Source organism: Saccopteryx leptura, chromosome 10 (genome assembly GCF_036850995.1).
Source record: "Saccopteryx leptura isolate mSacLep1 chromosome 10, mSacLep1_pri_phased_curated, whole genome shotgun sequence".
Taxonomy (NCBI): Eukaryota; Metazoa; Chordata; class Mammalia; order Chiroptera; family Emballonuridae; genus Saccopteryx; species Saccopteryx leptura.
In genome coordinates, this window is record NC_089512.1 from 40,657,894 (window position 1) to 40,675,015 (window position 17,122).

A 17,122-nucleotide genomic window follows, 5' to 3' on the forward strand; every position below is an offset into this window, starting at 1 on the left:
GAAGGCCAGAGCTTCTCACCCTCTCCAGCTCTCCCTGCGCCGCGCAGCCTCAGTTCACGACACGCCCAGCATGCTTGATTGACAGGCGGACCCGCCCAATCCCAGTGCGGCGCAGACGGCCCTCGCGTCAGGGATGGAAAGATAGGGAAGATCGAGCCTATCAAGTTGGGCCAAGAGAGGGTTTCCTGCCCGCGGGGGTCCGCCCACGGCTTCGCGGCCAATCGGCATCGCAGCTCCGCCTATCCGCGGCGCTCGCCCTGCCCCTCTCCAGAGAGCTACGCGGCGGTGGAGGGGAGGCCTCGTGCCGTAACGGCAATCGCGGTGGCCGCGGCGGCGTCCCAGTGTCCTCCTCAGGTGAGCTGGGGCCGCAGGGACTCGGCAGAGGGAAGGAGAGACGTCTTTGCCAACAGGAAGACGCACGGAGAGCCTTTCCTTCTCTCTGCGTCCGTACAGTCGGCTCATCTTTGCGTCGCTTCCTCTTCCCTGGCGAAGTTAGCCCCGGGGGCGCCGTCTGCCGGCCTGGAGCTGAGCCGGAGGGGGCGGGGAGGCCACTCGGCTGGGTCTGGGTGTTTGCATCGCGGCTCCGCGCGACCCTCCGGCCACTGCCTTGGGGGTTGGGGGGCGCGGCCCCGCCGCTTTGCTGCCCGCCACCGTAGTGCCAGGTCGGGGATGAGTATCCCGGGCTGCCACCTCTGCGAGGCTGGGAGATCCTGAGTGCAGCGTGCGCGTTTCTCTGTTTCTTTTCCTCCTCTAAAAGTCTCGTCTGTTGTGGCCTAATGCAAGGCCGGGAAGGTAGGGACGTGGTAGAGACGGGAAAGGGCGCGCTTATCTCTAGCCCGAGCCCTGTGCAGAGTGTGGACATCCTCGGGATGCTCCCTCTGCCCCTCCCCCCACCCAGCCGGTTCCCCTCGTTCTTGGGAAATCTGGGTTATTTTAATCGTGTGGACTTGCTGTAGGTGCTTGGGCTGTGAGCTTTTGAGTTGTAATATATCCAATTAAAAAACGATCTTGGTAGGTTGGTTTTGTAATCTTATGTGTTTCCATAAAAGTTAAATTTGCTGTTAGGAGCTCAAGAAGCTGGGTTTTGTTCAGGGCTGAGAACTGTAACATTGTAGACGTTCAGTTAATGTCGAACTAAGGAGCTGGTCACCTAAAAATAATTTTACACTTTAGATTCTGTAAGAAACCTTACGAGGTAGGAAAGAATGAAGTTAAGGAGAATTTTATAACCCATTTAGGGTAACGAGCGAAGAAGCTAGCTGAATGTCCGGTCAGAATTGTTAAGGGTTGCAAGAGGTATTCATTTTTAAAAATCTTCCTTCGGTGGATTTCTAAAAACCCAACCATATAATTTATTAAGCAACCATAAAACGCTGAGCCTAAAGTCTCAGTTTTCAGCGAGATCTCCAAGTAAATGGGGAAATAATTCAAGAAGGTTTTGTTTGGTAATTGTCAATAATGTTCAGTTTTTCAATAGGCATCTCATTCATAGTTTGATTGTAATTCAAGAATTATGCATTGGTTGGTTAACGGTTTCATTCCATCTTGATCACAAGCTCAGATTTTTTTTTCTTTGGGGAAATTGTAATTTGTGGGAATGAGCTATAGTATCTGTAAAAAAAAAAAGCTATAATATCTTGACCACTTTGCAGAGTGGTCAAGACTCCTTACTTGTGCTTGTTCACATATTAAATTTTAAATTATGTGCTTTATTTTTTTAAGCATTATCTTTTAGTCCATGTAAATAAAACGTGAAGCATACATAGAATATTTTGTTAGTTATTGAGTGATACTTTTTATTAGTTATTGAGTGGATTTACTTTACTTTTGGAACTGCCAAAGTTCAAGGTCGATTTGATGTGATTGTGATAAATCACTTGTCAGGAAACTTGATTTAATAAATAACAGATGTCCATTTTTTTTTTTTTTTTTCATTTTTCCGAAGCTGGAAATGGGGAGGCAGTCAGACAGACTCCCGCATGCGCCCAACCGGGATCCACCCGGTATGCCCACCAGGGGGCGATGTTCTGCCCCTCTGGGGCGTCACTCTGTTGCATCCAGAGCCATTCTAGCGCCTGAGACAGAGGCCACAGAGCCATCCCCAGCGCCCGGGCCGTCCTTGGAGCCTCGACTGCGGGAGGGGAAGAGAGAGACAGAGAAGAAGGAGAGGGGGAGGGGTGGAGAAGCAGATGGGCGCTTCTCCTGTGTGCCCTGGCCGGGAATTGAACCGGGGACTCCTGCACGCCAGGCCGACGCTCTACTGCTGAGCCAACCGGCCAGGGCCAGATGTCCATTTTTTTTTTCTGTCTTAGTAGTATAGAAATAGACTAAATGTTCTCTACCTACACCAGAAGACTAAATCATTATTTAGTTGATATGTAAAATTGGAGGAAACTGTAAAACAATTAGCATTTAACAAGTTCTTCATAAATACTTTGCCATCCAGTTTTAGGGAGACAACTGACAGAGCCAAAAATGACTTTCAGAGATTAAGGCAACAATTCTATCTGGATGATTCTAACTTTAAACTGTTTAAAAGATAGAATTTATAGTCTTTTCCTCAAAATTGATTCCATACGCTGTTATGATGATATTATGCTTTAAATTGTCCAGACACAAATCTTAGATTTATCTTTGACTTCCTTGATCCATGTATCATTGGCCAGTTTTGGTCAGCCATTTTTTGAAATTTCTTTCAAATACCTGTTTATTTCCTCTAGTTTTTCACTAGGTTTTCTTTCTTTTTTTCTTAGTCAGTGTGTCCTGCTTTCTGCCTAAACTTAAAATGTTTGGAACATACCCCTCACTGTTAAATTGATAGCTCCCTGTTACCTACAGAGTATAGTTCAGAATTCGTATCCTCCTAACAATTGACTCAAAACCTATTTTTCCTAATGACAGCACTCTTTCTCTATAGGAGCTGTCCACCTAACCACACCAACAATCTCTTGTCATTTAGACTGTGTTTTTTACCTTTATATCTGTTGAGGTTTTGAATTTCTATGCATAGCCAGCCTATTCTTTAAAAGAAAAATTCTCTCCTAAGGTACCCAAGTAGCAAATGAAGTAAAATTTTGTTCAAGTTTCATTTTTGTTTCTAAAGTGCAGCTTTCCAGATCTTTCTGTTTCCTGTGTTTTCTTTTAAACCCATATCCCTTATTGTTTTACCATTTCTTTTCCTTTTTTTGACAGAGACAGAAAGTGAATCAGAAAGAGGGACAGATAGGGACGGACAGGAAGGGAGAGAGATGAGAAGCATCAATGCTTCATGGTGGCACCTTAGTTCACTGATTGCTTTCTCATATGTGCCTTGATGGGGGGGGGGGGGGCTACAGCAGAGCAAGTGACCCCTTGCTCAAGCCAGCAACCTTGGGCTCAAGCTAGCGACCATGGGGTCACATCTGTGATCCCACACTCAAGCCAGCAACCCCACACTCAAGCTGGTGAGCCTGTGCTCAAGCCGAATGAGTTCGTGCTTAAGCCAGCAACCTTGGGGGTTCCAACCTGGGTCTTCCGCATCCCAGGCCGACGTTCTATCCACTGCGCCACCACCTGGTCAGCCTATTTTACCATTTCTTTAGTTTTCAATCCAATGTAGGCTTGTATCATAAAATAGAACAGTATTGTGGGAAAGTTGGACTCCAACTTTTTGTTTTATAGTTAAGGAAAATCCAGTTCATACAGAATATCTGCATAAAAATTCACATATCTTGTGATGGTGGTAGAGCTGAGACTCAACCCTTGATTTCCTAACTTAAGTTCTGTACTTTTTTTAAGTGGAATGAGGGACGATAGATTCCTGCATGCTCCCTGACCCGGATTGACCCCCCCCTCCCCCCCCCCCGCCGCCCATCTAGGGCCAATGCTCGAATCAACCAAGCTATTGTTAGCGCCTTAGACTGACTGATGGTAGGACCAACTGAGCCACTGGCTGCAATAGGGGAAGAGAGAGAGAAGGGGGAGGAGAAGGAGGGGAAGAGAAGCAGATGGTTGCTTCTCACCTGTGCCCTGACTGGGGATTGAACTTGAGGCATACACATGCTGGGCTGATCCTCTATCCACTGAGCAAACTGGCCAGGGCCAGTTCAATGTATTTTTACATATTTTCTATATAGTCTTTATGAAACTATACTAATTTCTTGCAATTTTTTGTTGTTGTTGTTTGCTTTACATTTTTCATTTTGTATTTATGCCTTCTCATAGATTCAGCACTTTTTTATGAGGGCAGGGGAACTTTCACTAATTATATTTCATTTATAATTATTGAAATGATTTAAAAGTCTACATAAAGTCTTTTTGATGCTTGTTAGATGTTTCAGCTGTATTAACAAAAATGTTATCTCTACAGTTGAGTCCTGTGACTCACTAAATAGTGAATGAATCTCTTAGAGGTTTTACTGCTGGAGTTTGTTTGAATCTCTTGATAAAGAGACTGTATCTTTGTGGGGCCTTGAGAGTAAATGGGAACTATGTAATGGTTTGGAGGAAACTACTGAGGGTTTATCACTTAACTAAATTTAATTATCTGTCTAAAAGTTCTCTTTTTAATTCTTAGAACAGTAACACTCTTACTTTGCTACTGCGTTTTCCCGTCAACTAGATTATTGAGCAATCTGCTTATTGAGCAGAACACTCTGAAAATCATTTGTTTATTTGGGGAGTTGAGATCTTTTATACATATATTTGTTCTTCGTACCCCCTACCCCTTTTATTTATTTATTTATTTATTTTTTAAGAGAGGAGAGAGAGAAACAGAGAAAGAGAAGGGGGAGGAGCTGGAAGCATCAACTCCCATATGTGCCTAGACCAGGCAAGCCCAGGGTTTCAAACCGGCGACCTCAGCATTTCTAGGTCGAGGCTTTATCCACTGCGCCACCACAGGTCAGGCCCCTACCCCTTTTAACTTTTAAAGTCTCTTGTATAGCAGCAACATAGGGTTGCTGTGGTATTTTTCTTACATTTTATATAGCAAGCGGTGAATTGTGTAAGGACAGCACAGAAAACTATCACATCTGTAGAGGGGATGCTTTACTCTTTTGGTCTGAAACAGATTGGAAGCTATTTTTCTTTTTGGTTTATAGTGGCTTATTATTTGCTAAACTGAACAGTTGAAATACTGATTCTCTTGTTTTTTATTCGTGAAATTGTACATAAGGATTGCTGAATTGGGCATAAATATGGTATGAATAATTTCTGCTTTCAAACAGATTAAGCAGTATATGTCTTGGAGAAACTTTTTTATTTTTATTTATTTATTTTAGACAGGAAGGAGAGAGATGAAAAACATCAAGTCAAAGTTGCAGCACTTTTAGTTGTTCATTGATTGCTTTCTCATATGTGCCTTCACGGGGGGCTCTGGCAGAGCCAGTGACCCCTTGCTCAAGGCGGCAACTTTGGGGTTTTGAATGTGGGTCCTCAGTATCCCAGGCCGACTCTATCCACTGCGCCACTGCCAGGTCAGGCTAGAAATCTTTTAAGAAAGTAGATACTTCTAAAAAGGGTTTTGTTGCTGTTTTTTTTAAAGAATCAACCTTCCAAAAGCTTACATACATGCTTCCAAATCATGTTGCATCTATATAAATTCAAATAATAGATATAGCAAAGAATTTTATGTGCCTTTTATTTTTTCAAGTATTCCAGCTATATTATAAAAGAATGTTTCATTGATTGAACAAGACGTTGGAAATTTTTCCTGGGAAATGCTTCATTATCTCCCAAGTACTACATATTCTTGAACGATAATTTTTACTTTTAGAAACACTTAGAATACTTTGTGTACAACCTCTTCCTCCGGAATTCTGCTTCCCTGGAAAGATCTGTGTGTGCCCCCCCCCCCCATTTCTTTTTCTTTCTTTTTTTTTTTTTTTTTTTTTTGTATTTTTCTGAAGTGAGAAGTGCTGGGGGGTGGGAGGCAGACAGGCAGACTCCTGCATGCGCCTGACCGGGATCTACCCAGCATGCCCACCTGGGGGTGGTGCTTGGCCCCTCTGGGGCATTGCTCTGCTGCAGTTGGAGCCATTCTAGCACCTGAGGTGGAGGCCATGGAGCCGTCCTCAGCACCTGGGCCAACTTTGCTCCAGTGGAGCTTTGGCTGCCAGAGGGGAAGAGAGAGATAGAGAGAAAGGAGAGGAGGAAAGGTAGGGAAGCAGATGGGTGCTCTTCCTGTGTGTCCTGACTGGGAGTCGAACCTGGGACTTCCACACGCCAGACTGATGCTCTACCACTGAGCCAACTGGCCAGGGCTCATTTCTTTTTTATATTCTTATTTATTTCTTTATTTTTTACAGAGAGAGTGAGTCAGAGAGAGGGATAGACAGGGACAGACAGACGGGAATGGAGAGAGATGAGAAGCATCAATCATTAGTTTTTCATTGTGCATTGCAACACCTTAGTTGTTCATTGATTGCTTTCTCATATGTCCCTTGCTGGAGCCAGCGACCTTGGGTTCAAGCTGGTGGGCTTTTCCTCAAACCAGATGAGCCCGCACTCAAGCTGGCGACCTCAGGGGTCTCAAACCCGGGTCCTCTGCATCCTAGTCCGACGCTCTATCCACTGCGCTACTGCCTGGTCAGGCTCTTTTTTATATTCTTTAAAAGGCCTATATGACTTTCCATGATTTGTCTTTTGCCTGCTTCTAGCTTCATCTCTTGCCATTTTCCCTTCCTTTGGACTGCTCTTTGAGCCTTGCTTAATCAAACTCTTTTTTGCCTTGGAATAAGTGAACATGCTCTTCCTCGACAGATAGCTCCCTTAGTATTAAGTTTGTTGGCTAGTAACAGAAAGATGCCAAATAATTTTTCTTTCCCACTAGAGCAGTCCAGGGTTTGCGTGGCACTCACTTATTGTATTATTTCCAGGTTTGATTTTTTGTGTTTTGTTTTTTCACCTATTATAAATAACTCTGTAGTCAAGATCTTTGTGTATAAGACCTTTTCTCCTTTTGGTTAACCCTTTAAGTTTAAGTAGTACAAACTTTCATGTTTGTCCTCACTCAAAGGGTTAACAAAAACCTTACTACTCAAAGGCTTAATTGATGTACGGAGTTCAATTGAAAATCTCATTAATTTATTTTATAAGTTGCTTAGAGAATGTATTAAATTTTTTTTAAATTGCAAAGTGCATAAATTTTGATGTATAAGGTCTACCGGAAAGTTCTGTCCATTTCTATCACAACAAGTTTCGACACGTAAGCACATGTTTATTTGGCGCATGTGTGCCTCTCTATTTTTATTACTTAATGTATACATACTGACGTAGCAAATTAACTAAGACAAAGTTGATTCACATTAGTCTTATGTGTGAAGCGATAGTGTACCCATGGCTACTGATAAAGTTCATTTATGCCACTGTAATTTTTACGAATTTCAACAAGGAAGAAATGCTACAGAAGCATGTAGAAATTTATTGAAAGTGTTTGGTAAAGGTACAGTTTCTGATAGGACATGCAGAAGACAGTTTGAAAAATTTGAAACAGGTGATTTCGACCTTTCTGATAAGCCACATTCTGGGCGACCATCTTTGATCAATAACGATGTTGTTAAGACCATGTTGGAGCAAGATCCTTTTCTGACAACATCGGAGATCGCAGAAAGGCTTAATTCAGCTCAGCAAGCCATTTCGGACCATATTCAGAAGATAGGATTGGTGTGGAAATTAATAAAGTTTATTGGTGGTAAGAAAAATTTGTATTTTGTTTTATTCCAAAAACGGACAGAACTTTCCGGTAGACCTTATATATAGATCAACAAGTTTCTCTATTTGTAGACATCATATTTGCATCACCCAGATCAAGTTATAGACATCGTAGAGCTCCAGAAGACTCTGTCATGTTTCTCAATCAAAATCTCCTACTCTCCGAAATAATCACTATTCTAACTTATATCACCGTAGGTTGTTTTTGCCTGTTCTTGAACTTAATATAAACAGAATCATAAGTATATGTTCTTTTGTGAATGGCTACTTTTGCTTTACATTGTGTTTGTGTGATTTACCCATGATGTTGGATGCAGCAATAGTCCCCTCACGTACTGATGGTAGTATTCCATTGAATGAATGTACAGTTTTTTAAAAGATTAACCATGAATGGATATTTGTTTTTTTCCCAAATTTTTAGCTGTTATGAACAAAACTGCTATGCACATTTACTTAGAAGTCTTTTAGTAGACATACTTACTCAGTTATTTTGCGTTTGTATACCTGAAAGTGGAATTGCTCTGTCCTTGTCTGCCAGTTTTTGAACCAGCTTTCTTCTTTACCATGAAAGTAGTAACTCCCATTGCCTTTCTTCTGTGTTAAATCTATTGCCTGTGAATCATGTAGTTTTTTTTTTAATTTGGAATCCCCCCTTTTTGATGGAGTATATATATCCCACAGTATATTCCTGAGAAAGGTTGAGATGTGTGTTAATCAATTTTTAATTTTATTTCTTTGTCTTCCTGCTTGATATGGTTGGGTAATGAATTCTGGATTGGAAATAATTTCCCTTCAGAGTTCAGAGGGCATCTATCTATTGCTTTTTATCTTGTGATCCTTTTGTGAATTCCAAGACATTCTGATTCCTGATCCTAATGTTTTTTGCCTTTGGAATTTTGTATCTCTTGTATTATGAAATTTATTGAGTGTGTGACCTGGCATATATCCTTCTTTGTGTGTTTTCCTGGATATATTTATGCCCTCTTAAGTCTGCAAAATTATGTTTGTCAGTTCTGGGTTATTTTCTTGAATTGTTTTATTGAGGGTTATATTAGTTTTCTGGGGCTGCCATCACAAAATACCATACACTGGGAGGTTTCAATAACAGAAATTTATTTTCTCACAGTTCCTGAGGCTGGAAGTTCAAGATCAGGGTGCCACCAGGGTTAATTTTTGATGCAATCTCTTCCTGATTTATAGACGGCTGCCTTTTCAATGTGTCCTTACAAAACGTTTTTGTGGAGAGAGCCATATCTTATGCTCACCTCCCCTTATGAAGATATCAGTCCTTTGGATTAGGGCTCCACCCTTATGACCGCATTTAACATTAATTACTTCCTAAAGTCCTTATCTGCAAATCCAGTTACATTAGGGGTTAGGGCTTTAACATGAGTTTTGGGGGATGACACAATTCATTCCATAAGAGTGCTTTCCTGTTCGATTTCTTTCTGAAACTTAATTTGTTTAAATCTCTTAGACTGGACTTCTATTCTTATTCCTGCTGTTTTCCATCTCCTAATCTTTTCTACTTTTTTTTTATGTGGGAGGGCCCTTAATGTTATTTCCTAAGCCTTCTGTTGAAAATTTCATTTTTGCTGTCAAGATTTTGATTTCTCAAGAGTTCCTTTTTTTTTTTTTTTTTTTTTTTGCATAGAGAACATCCTGTGCTTGTTTCATGGATGCACTATCTTTAATTTCTGATTTCTGAGGCTTGAATTTTTTTTAAACTTTTTTTTGTAGACTATTTTATTGGTCTCTAACTTTTATTATGTTGGAGGGTTACTTCAAGCGTTAGTAATCCTTGGTTATTATCTCATGATAGTAAACTTGGGTTGATGGTTACTTAAACACTTTGGACTTAATTGCACGGTGGTCCAAGTGAGCCAATTTTTGAGAAAACGCTGATATATGGGAGGTGGTTTCCTCCTGGATCAGGTTCATGAGGAGAAAACTCAATCTGCTTAAGGGCTGAAGGTTTGTCCCCCAGGGTGTGTGTGTGTGTGTGTGTGTGTGTCTGGATTTCTCATTCCCCCACTTTCTGTATTCAGGTCTTTAATGATATCTGGAGACCCCTCATTCAGAATGGGGTAAGCAACTATCAGGTAGATTTGGGGAGGAAACTTCCGAGGATTTAACTGCTTCTCAGACAGATTTTATCCAGTCTTCTGTATTTAACTCTTCTCTTGATTTAAACGGTACCAGGTCCTGCCAATTCCCGAATCTTTAGAAGATTCCAAGGTATAAATTGGGTTTTTTAACTCCTGTTAGGAGTTAGGATTAGCTTCACCTTTGCAGAATTCACTGTTAGTTACCAGTTGTCCATCTGTCTTTTAGCTTCCAAAGTTGTGTTGCTATTGTTTGCTTTCCTTTATGTTTTGCCCTTTATTACCATATTTTTCACTCCATAAGACGCACTCCCCCCCCAAAGTGGAAGGGGAAATGCCTGTATGTCTTATGCAGCAAATGTTGATTTTTTTTTTTTTTTTTTTTTTTTTTTTAGCTGCTACAGGGCACTGTGCTGGTAAACGTATGTAGAATGAGCGCCAGCTGGAGCGTAATTATGCCCACCACAGGGTGTGTGTGTGTGTGTGTGTGTGTGTGTGTAGAAACCTAGCATCTGCTGAGTGATCTCCTGGTTCTAGTTTCCACAGTTGCATGCAGCGCAGGAGGGGAGGCAAGCCACGTTGTGTGGGTGCATTTATCTAACATCATCCAGGGCAGACGTGAGAGTCGCACTGCAATGGTGGAGGGCTGTGCTGCAGCTGCTGGAGCTGTATGTGACGTGCTGACGTCACTTGTTGCCAGCTTAATAGCATTTCATTGGCTGGCAGATAGGGGAGGGGCACGTGCAGTGAGCTGGGAAGCAAGTGTGAGCACAGGCAAAGCAGTGGCAGAGGGAGCAGGCTGTGCTGCTCATCTTCATCAGTTTATTCCAGCTGTAATCCAGGTAATTTACCTATGTAGTGACATTAGAATCGAAAATAACTGGACTTACCCTAGTGCAACAGCAGGGGGATTCATGAGAAAGGATGGATGGACAAAAATGGAATGAGAATGTGGATTGAAAAAGTTTGGTCCAAATGTCCTAGAGGGCTTCTGAAAAAATCTGACCTATTAGCACTTGCCAGTTTAGAGCACATATTAGCGAAACCACACACACAAAAAAAACTTGAAAGAAATGAAGACTCATCTAGCTGTAATTCCTGGGGGTCTTACCAGCCAGTTGCAACCTCTCAACATTTCCATCAACAAACTGTTTAAAGACTTTATGCGAGAAGAGTGGAACAAATGGATGGCTGCTGGTAATTATGATCTGACACCAACTGGATGAATGAAGAGACCTACTATCACTCAAGTTTGTGAATGGGGCCCTGGCCGGTTGGCTCAGTGGTAGAGCGTTGGCCTGGCGTGCAGGAGTCCCGGGTTCAATTCCCGGCCAGGGCACACAGGAAAAGCGCCCATCTGCTTCTCCACCCCTCCCCCTCTCCTTCCTCACTGTCTCTCTCTTCCCCTCCCGCAGCCAAGGCTCCATTGGAGCAAAGTTGGCCCAGGCGCTGAGGATGGCTCCATGGCCTCTGCCTCAGGCGCTAGAGTGGCTCTAGTCACAACAGAGTGACGCCCCATATGGGCAGAGCATCGCCCCCTGGTGGGCGTGCCAGGTGGATCCTGGTCGAGCGCATGCAGGAGTCTGTCTGACTCCCTCTCTATTTCCAACTTCAGAAAAATACAGGGAAAAAAAGTTTGTGAATGGGTGAAAACATCATGGCAGTCAGTGAATAATGAAACCGTGGTACAGTCATTCAAAAAATGTGGCATTAGCGATGCCTTATATGGCACAGAAGATGGTATCATATATGAAAATAGCAAAGAAAGTGATACCAGTGATTGTGAGCAACTGAGCTTAAATTCTGACATTAGCAATGGTGAGTTCCTGGGTTTGCAGACAACTAGAAGAGTATTTGAACATTAAAGTCTCTTTTCATTTGTTAATAACAGTGGTAATGGTTATTAATACTGCTGTTGAGTTTACATTGTTGAAATATTGTGGTATATTTTATTAAATATTTTAACACACCATTTGGTTCAGAATATTCTTTTTCCCTTATTTTCCTCCTTAAAATCCCAGGTGTGACTTATGGTCAGGTGCGTCTTATGGAGTGAAAAATAATGGTAATTTCTTAAAATTTTTATGCATTAAATCTATTTTAATTGGAACTCCTCAAAAACCTGTTTTACTGCTCTCAGTTAACAATGATTTACATTTTAAAAGTGTTGTTAAAAAAAAAAAGAATATATGACAGAGACTGTTTGTGGCCCACAAAGCCTAAAATATTTACTATCTGGCCTTTTATAGAAAAAGTTTGCTTACCCTGTCATTGTTATAAAGTTTCTGATTTCCTTTAATGAAGTTGTTTCTAGCCTACCACTATTTTTACTTAAGCTTTACAGTCAGGACTTCCTGAAGCTATTTGTTTTAATTTAGTGCATATCATGGAAGTTATGACTTAGAATTGGTAGGATATACTCTATTATCAGAGTTGTGTTTTTTTTTTTTTCATGTAAAATATCAAAGAGTAGGAAAAACAAAATGTTGATGAAATAAATCATAGAACATATAATATGGGTCTGTATGCATTGTGCTTTGTCTTGTCATCTATGTGTAGAGTATAGAGTGCATGTACTTTGAAGAATGTGAGAAAAGGCATTTGTAATATTGAGAACAGGCCTAAGTCATTTTAAATAAATCATTTTCATCAATCTTCTCTGTAGTTGGTAAATCATAATTGGCAGAATAAATCAGCTCTGGGCAAGAACCTATTCCAGGCAGAGATAATACACACACACACACACACACACACACACACACATATGTGCCGTTGTATTTTTCCACTCGATATTAGAAATGAAAGGGAATATTAATGTGAGCCACATGTCAGAGTGGGAGAAACAGGAATTACATTGTTATAAGAAATAAAATGTCTTTTCCTTTAAGTCCTGACTGTAGGCCAACTCAGTTATGTTTAATCTTAATTGTGTGAGTAGTCTCATTAGTTTTCTTAATATAATTCTTTTCTTTCCTCTAAATGCTATCTTGTCTGTAGTATTTATCACTTATTTTTAAGATGTATATTCCAGATTTGCTTCTATGAATATTCAAATTCATACTAAAACAATAGAATCACATGCTATAGTTTTGTTTTTATTTTTTTAGAAGAGAGGGACAGATAGGGACAGACAGGAAGGGAGAGAGAGGAGAAGCATCAACTCATAGTTGTAGCACTTCAGTTGTTCATTGATTGCTTCGCCGATGTGCCTTGACCAGGGGGGCTCCAGCCAAGCCAGTGACCCCTTGCTCAAGGCAGTGACCATGAGCTTCAAACCAGTGACCTTTGGGCTCAAGCCAGCAACCATGATCCCACTCTCAAGCTGGTGAGCCTGCGCTCAAGCCGGTGACCTTGGGTTTCAAACCTGGGTCTTCTGCGTCCCAGGCCATCACTCTGTGCACTGTGCCACCGTCTGGTCAGGCTGTATATATTGTTTTCTGACTTAGCTTTTATAAACAGCCTTCCATGTCAGTATATATAAATTTAAGTATTCTGGAGTTGGACAGCTTAAATTCCAGTATAGGCTTCATAAACTGGGCTTAGGCCACTGTAAACCTCATTTTTCTCATCTGTAATATGGGAATGATATCTAATAAAAGGATTATTATAAGGATTAAGTGAGAATTTATGAATCCTTTAACTGCTAAGCAGTGTTTGGTGCACATTAAGGGCTTTAGAATTAATTTCTAGTGTGAAGTAACTGAATTCAAAGATGGGTGTTTTAAATGTTTTTGTTGCCAACTGTTATTCATAAAAAATCATATGAACAAAGAGACATCATTGCCTACAAATAATGTTCCTTAACTGTTATTATTCAAGTTTTTGCTATCATGGTAGGCAAAAACTGACAGAACAAAGGAGAATTTGACAAATCCATAAGCATAATATGGTATGTTTAGCATACCTTTCTGAATAATTAGTAGAACAATAAGACAAGTCAAAAGAAAAGATTTGAACAACATATTTAACAAATAAGTCTAAATGGTATACATAGGACATTTCACCTAGCACCTACAGAATACAGATTTTTAAAAAAATTTTCTATGGAAACTTTCCCCAAATTGACATATGCTGGATCATAAAAAAGATGAAAATACGCTGCTCTCAAAAATTAGAGGATATTTTAAAATGAATATGAAGTGATTAAAAAAAGGCATGTGTTGCCCTGGCCGGTTGGCTCAGCGGTAGAGTGTCGGCCTAGCGTGCGGAGGACCCGGGTTCGATTCCCGGCCAGGGCACACAGGAGAAGCGCCCATTTGCTTCTCCACCCCTCCGCCACGCTTTCCTCTCTGTCTCTCTCTCCCCCTCCTGCAGCCAAGGCTCCATTGGAGCAAAGATGGCCCGGGCGCTGGGGATGGCTCTGTGGCCTCTGCCTCAGGCACTAGAGTGGCTCTGGTCGCAACATGGCGACGCCCAGGATGGGCAGAGCATCGCCCCCTGGTGGGCAGAGGGTGGATCCCGGTTGGGCGCATGCGGGAGTCTGTCTGACTGTCTCTCCCTGTTTCCAGCTTCAGAAAAATGAAAAAAAAAAAAAAAAAAAGGCATGTGTTTTCTTTTTATTAAACAAGAACATCAGGAAAACAAATGAGTCAAAGAAAGTTGTTTGATTATGCAAATGAGATGCAAACTCAATTATCATGATTGAGTAGCAAGTGACATATTGGCGGGGGGGGGGGTGTCAAACTGGACGAGAGGGCTACACATTGACTGTTCAGTAGGGTGTATGGTCACCCAAGACTGCCAAAACACTGACAGCGATGGGGCATGGACAGGATCAGAGTGTCTAGCAGTTCTTGTGGGATCCTCCTCTGCCACTCTTGCTCCAGGGCAACTTCCAGCTCAAGAAGTGTGAGAGGCATTGGGGGGTTTGCCAGACGTCTTTCTAGTACATCCCAAGCATGTTTAATGGGATTCAGGTCTGGAGAACGTGAGGGCCAGTCCACGCATTTGATTGCTGCCTCCTGAAACATGCTGTTGACGAGATGTGCACAATGGGGCCTTGCATTATTGTCCATGAAAAGAAAGTTGTTTCCAACTGCTCCAGCATAGGGTACCACTGTAGGGTGCAGGACCTCATCTTGATATCTGACAGCAGTCAGCTATTCGTTTCTGATGACATGGCAGTTCATAGGACCACCAATGCTGATGCCAGCCCACATCATAATTCCATCACCACCAAAGGAGTCCCTTTCTCACATGAAACGTGGATTCTTCTGTGTTCTTCTTCATGCCAGATCAGGACACGATGATTGTCAGGCTGCAGACTGAATTTTGACTCATCAGAGGACAGTTAACCACTCATTGTTGGAATCCATGGGAGTCTGAAAAGACCAGAGTAACAGGCTTTATTGAAAGGAAGAAAGGAATCCTGCTGGGCACTTCTCCAGGGAGAAAGGCACCAATACAAGCTAAGGTGACGAATTTTATAGGGTAAAGGAGAATCTCGAGCAAGTGAGTGTTGAATTAAAAGTCCTGCTATGTCCAGAATGCTCCTCCTTGGGGCGGCTTGCCAGCTTCTTGGGATTCCTCTGCCTCAGGGGCGATAGTCCAGTGAGTAAGGGCAAGATCTGACAGATAAGCGGAACATCAAAAGGGCAGTTTGGAATTCCTGGTCAATTCACGTATCTTATCACTCATCATGGGTCCAATGACGGTGCTCATCAGTCCAGCTTCTATGGGTTATATGATGTTCAGCAGATGACAGAGTGCAGCAGATAATGGAATGCATACCATTGGTCACCGGCACGATGGAGCTGATTTTGTATGGTCTGGGTGTATATCCATTGTCTCGTAGTAGCAAGCAACTGTCCCTGCAGCTCTGTTGCATTGAGCCTGTTCCTTCTTGCCAATAAGGTAAAGTAGTGGTCATCTCTTGCTGTTGTGGCAGATGAACGACCCTACCCTCATCTTCTTTGTACTGTGCCAGTCTCTTGAAAGTGATTCCATAGTCTGTTTGTCATGGTTTGGGATGTTCCAAGTACTGTTGCTACTGTCATCTGTGTTTGACCAGCTTCGAGACATCCTATGGCTTTCCAGACTTCACATTCAGGCAAATCGTGTTGTAGGGGCATTGCAAGGGCTGGGAAATTGCAGGGTGTGTACTTTCAAGATCAGGGAACATGAAGATACTCCAGTACTTTCAGCCTTTTGTATAGTGCATTTTCACCAATGAAATGAAAGTTGATTTTGCATCTCATTTGTATAATTGAACAACTTTCTTTGACTTGTTTGCTTTTCTGATGTTCTTGTTTAATAAAAAAATCAAATGCTTCTTTTTTTATCGCTTTATATTCATTTTGAAATATCCTCTAATTTTTATGAGTGTGTATGCTCTGAAATATGGAATTAAACCAGAAGTTAATTACAAAAAAATCTAGAAAATTGTCAGCTGATTTGGAAACTGAACAATATATTCCTAACTAACTCAGGGATTAAAGAAATAATATTAAACTTTTAAAAAATATTTTATTAATTTTTAGAGATAGGAGAGAGAGAAAGGGGGGGGGGAGGAGTGGGAAGCATCAACTCATAGTTGCTTCTCATATGTGCATTGACCAGGCAAGCGTGGGGTTTCAAACTGGTGACCTCAGTGCTCCAGGTCAAGGCTTTATCCACTGCGCCACCACAGTCAGGCAGCATTAAACTACTTTTAACTGAGTGATGAAAATATGACATAACGGATACAGGTAAGCCACGCTTAAAGAAAAGTTTATAGCCCTGAAATGCACATAGTAGAAAGAATAAAGGCTAAAAATAAGACTTTTGGGTAAAGATGGATAATGAAAAATGCATTTTATTTTATTTTACTCCCTTACAAAGGTGATAGTAAAGTATAAATAAATACATATATTTTATTTAGAAAATTAAATTTAACAGTGACATTGATCAACAAGAGTACATAAGTTTCAAGTAAACATTTCTATAGCATTCGAACTGTTGATTATGTTGTATACCCATCACCCAAAGTCAAATCATTTTGTCACCTTATATTTGTCCTGCTTTACACCCTTCTACCACACCTCCCCTCTCCACCACATCCCCCCCAGTAACCACTGCACTCTTATCTACGTCCATGAACTCAGTTTTGTATCTCACCTATGTGTGAAATCATACAGCTTTCATCTTTTTCTGATTTACCTATTTCATTCAGTACAGTATAATGTTCTCAAGGTCCATCCATGTTGTCGTAAATGAACTTATATCATTATTTCTTATGGTTGAGTAGTATTCCTTAGTATGTATGTACCACTTCCTTTATCCAATCCTCTATCAAGGGATACTTTGGTTGTTTCCATGTCTGGGCCACTGAATAATTCTGCGATGAA

General features: G+C 41.4%; 1 protein-coding gene across 1 annotated transcript in view; it reads left to right on the forward strand.

Moving 5' to 3' along the window:
• Positions 1 to 254: 254 nt before the first annotated feature.
• Positions 255 to 17,122, forward strand: part of NCK1 (NCK adaptor protein 1) — a 95,441-nt gene continuing 78,573 nt past the window's right edge. The window contains exon 1 of the mRNA XM_066350976.1: positions 255 to 354. The gene's annotated coding sequence lies outside the window, so the exon portion shown is untranslated. The remainder of the gene's footprint in view (positions 355 to 17,122) is intronic.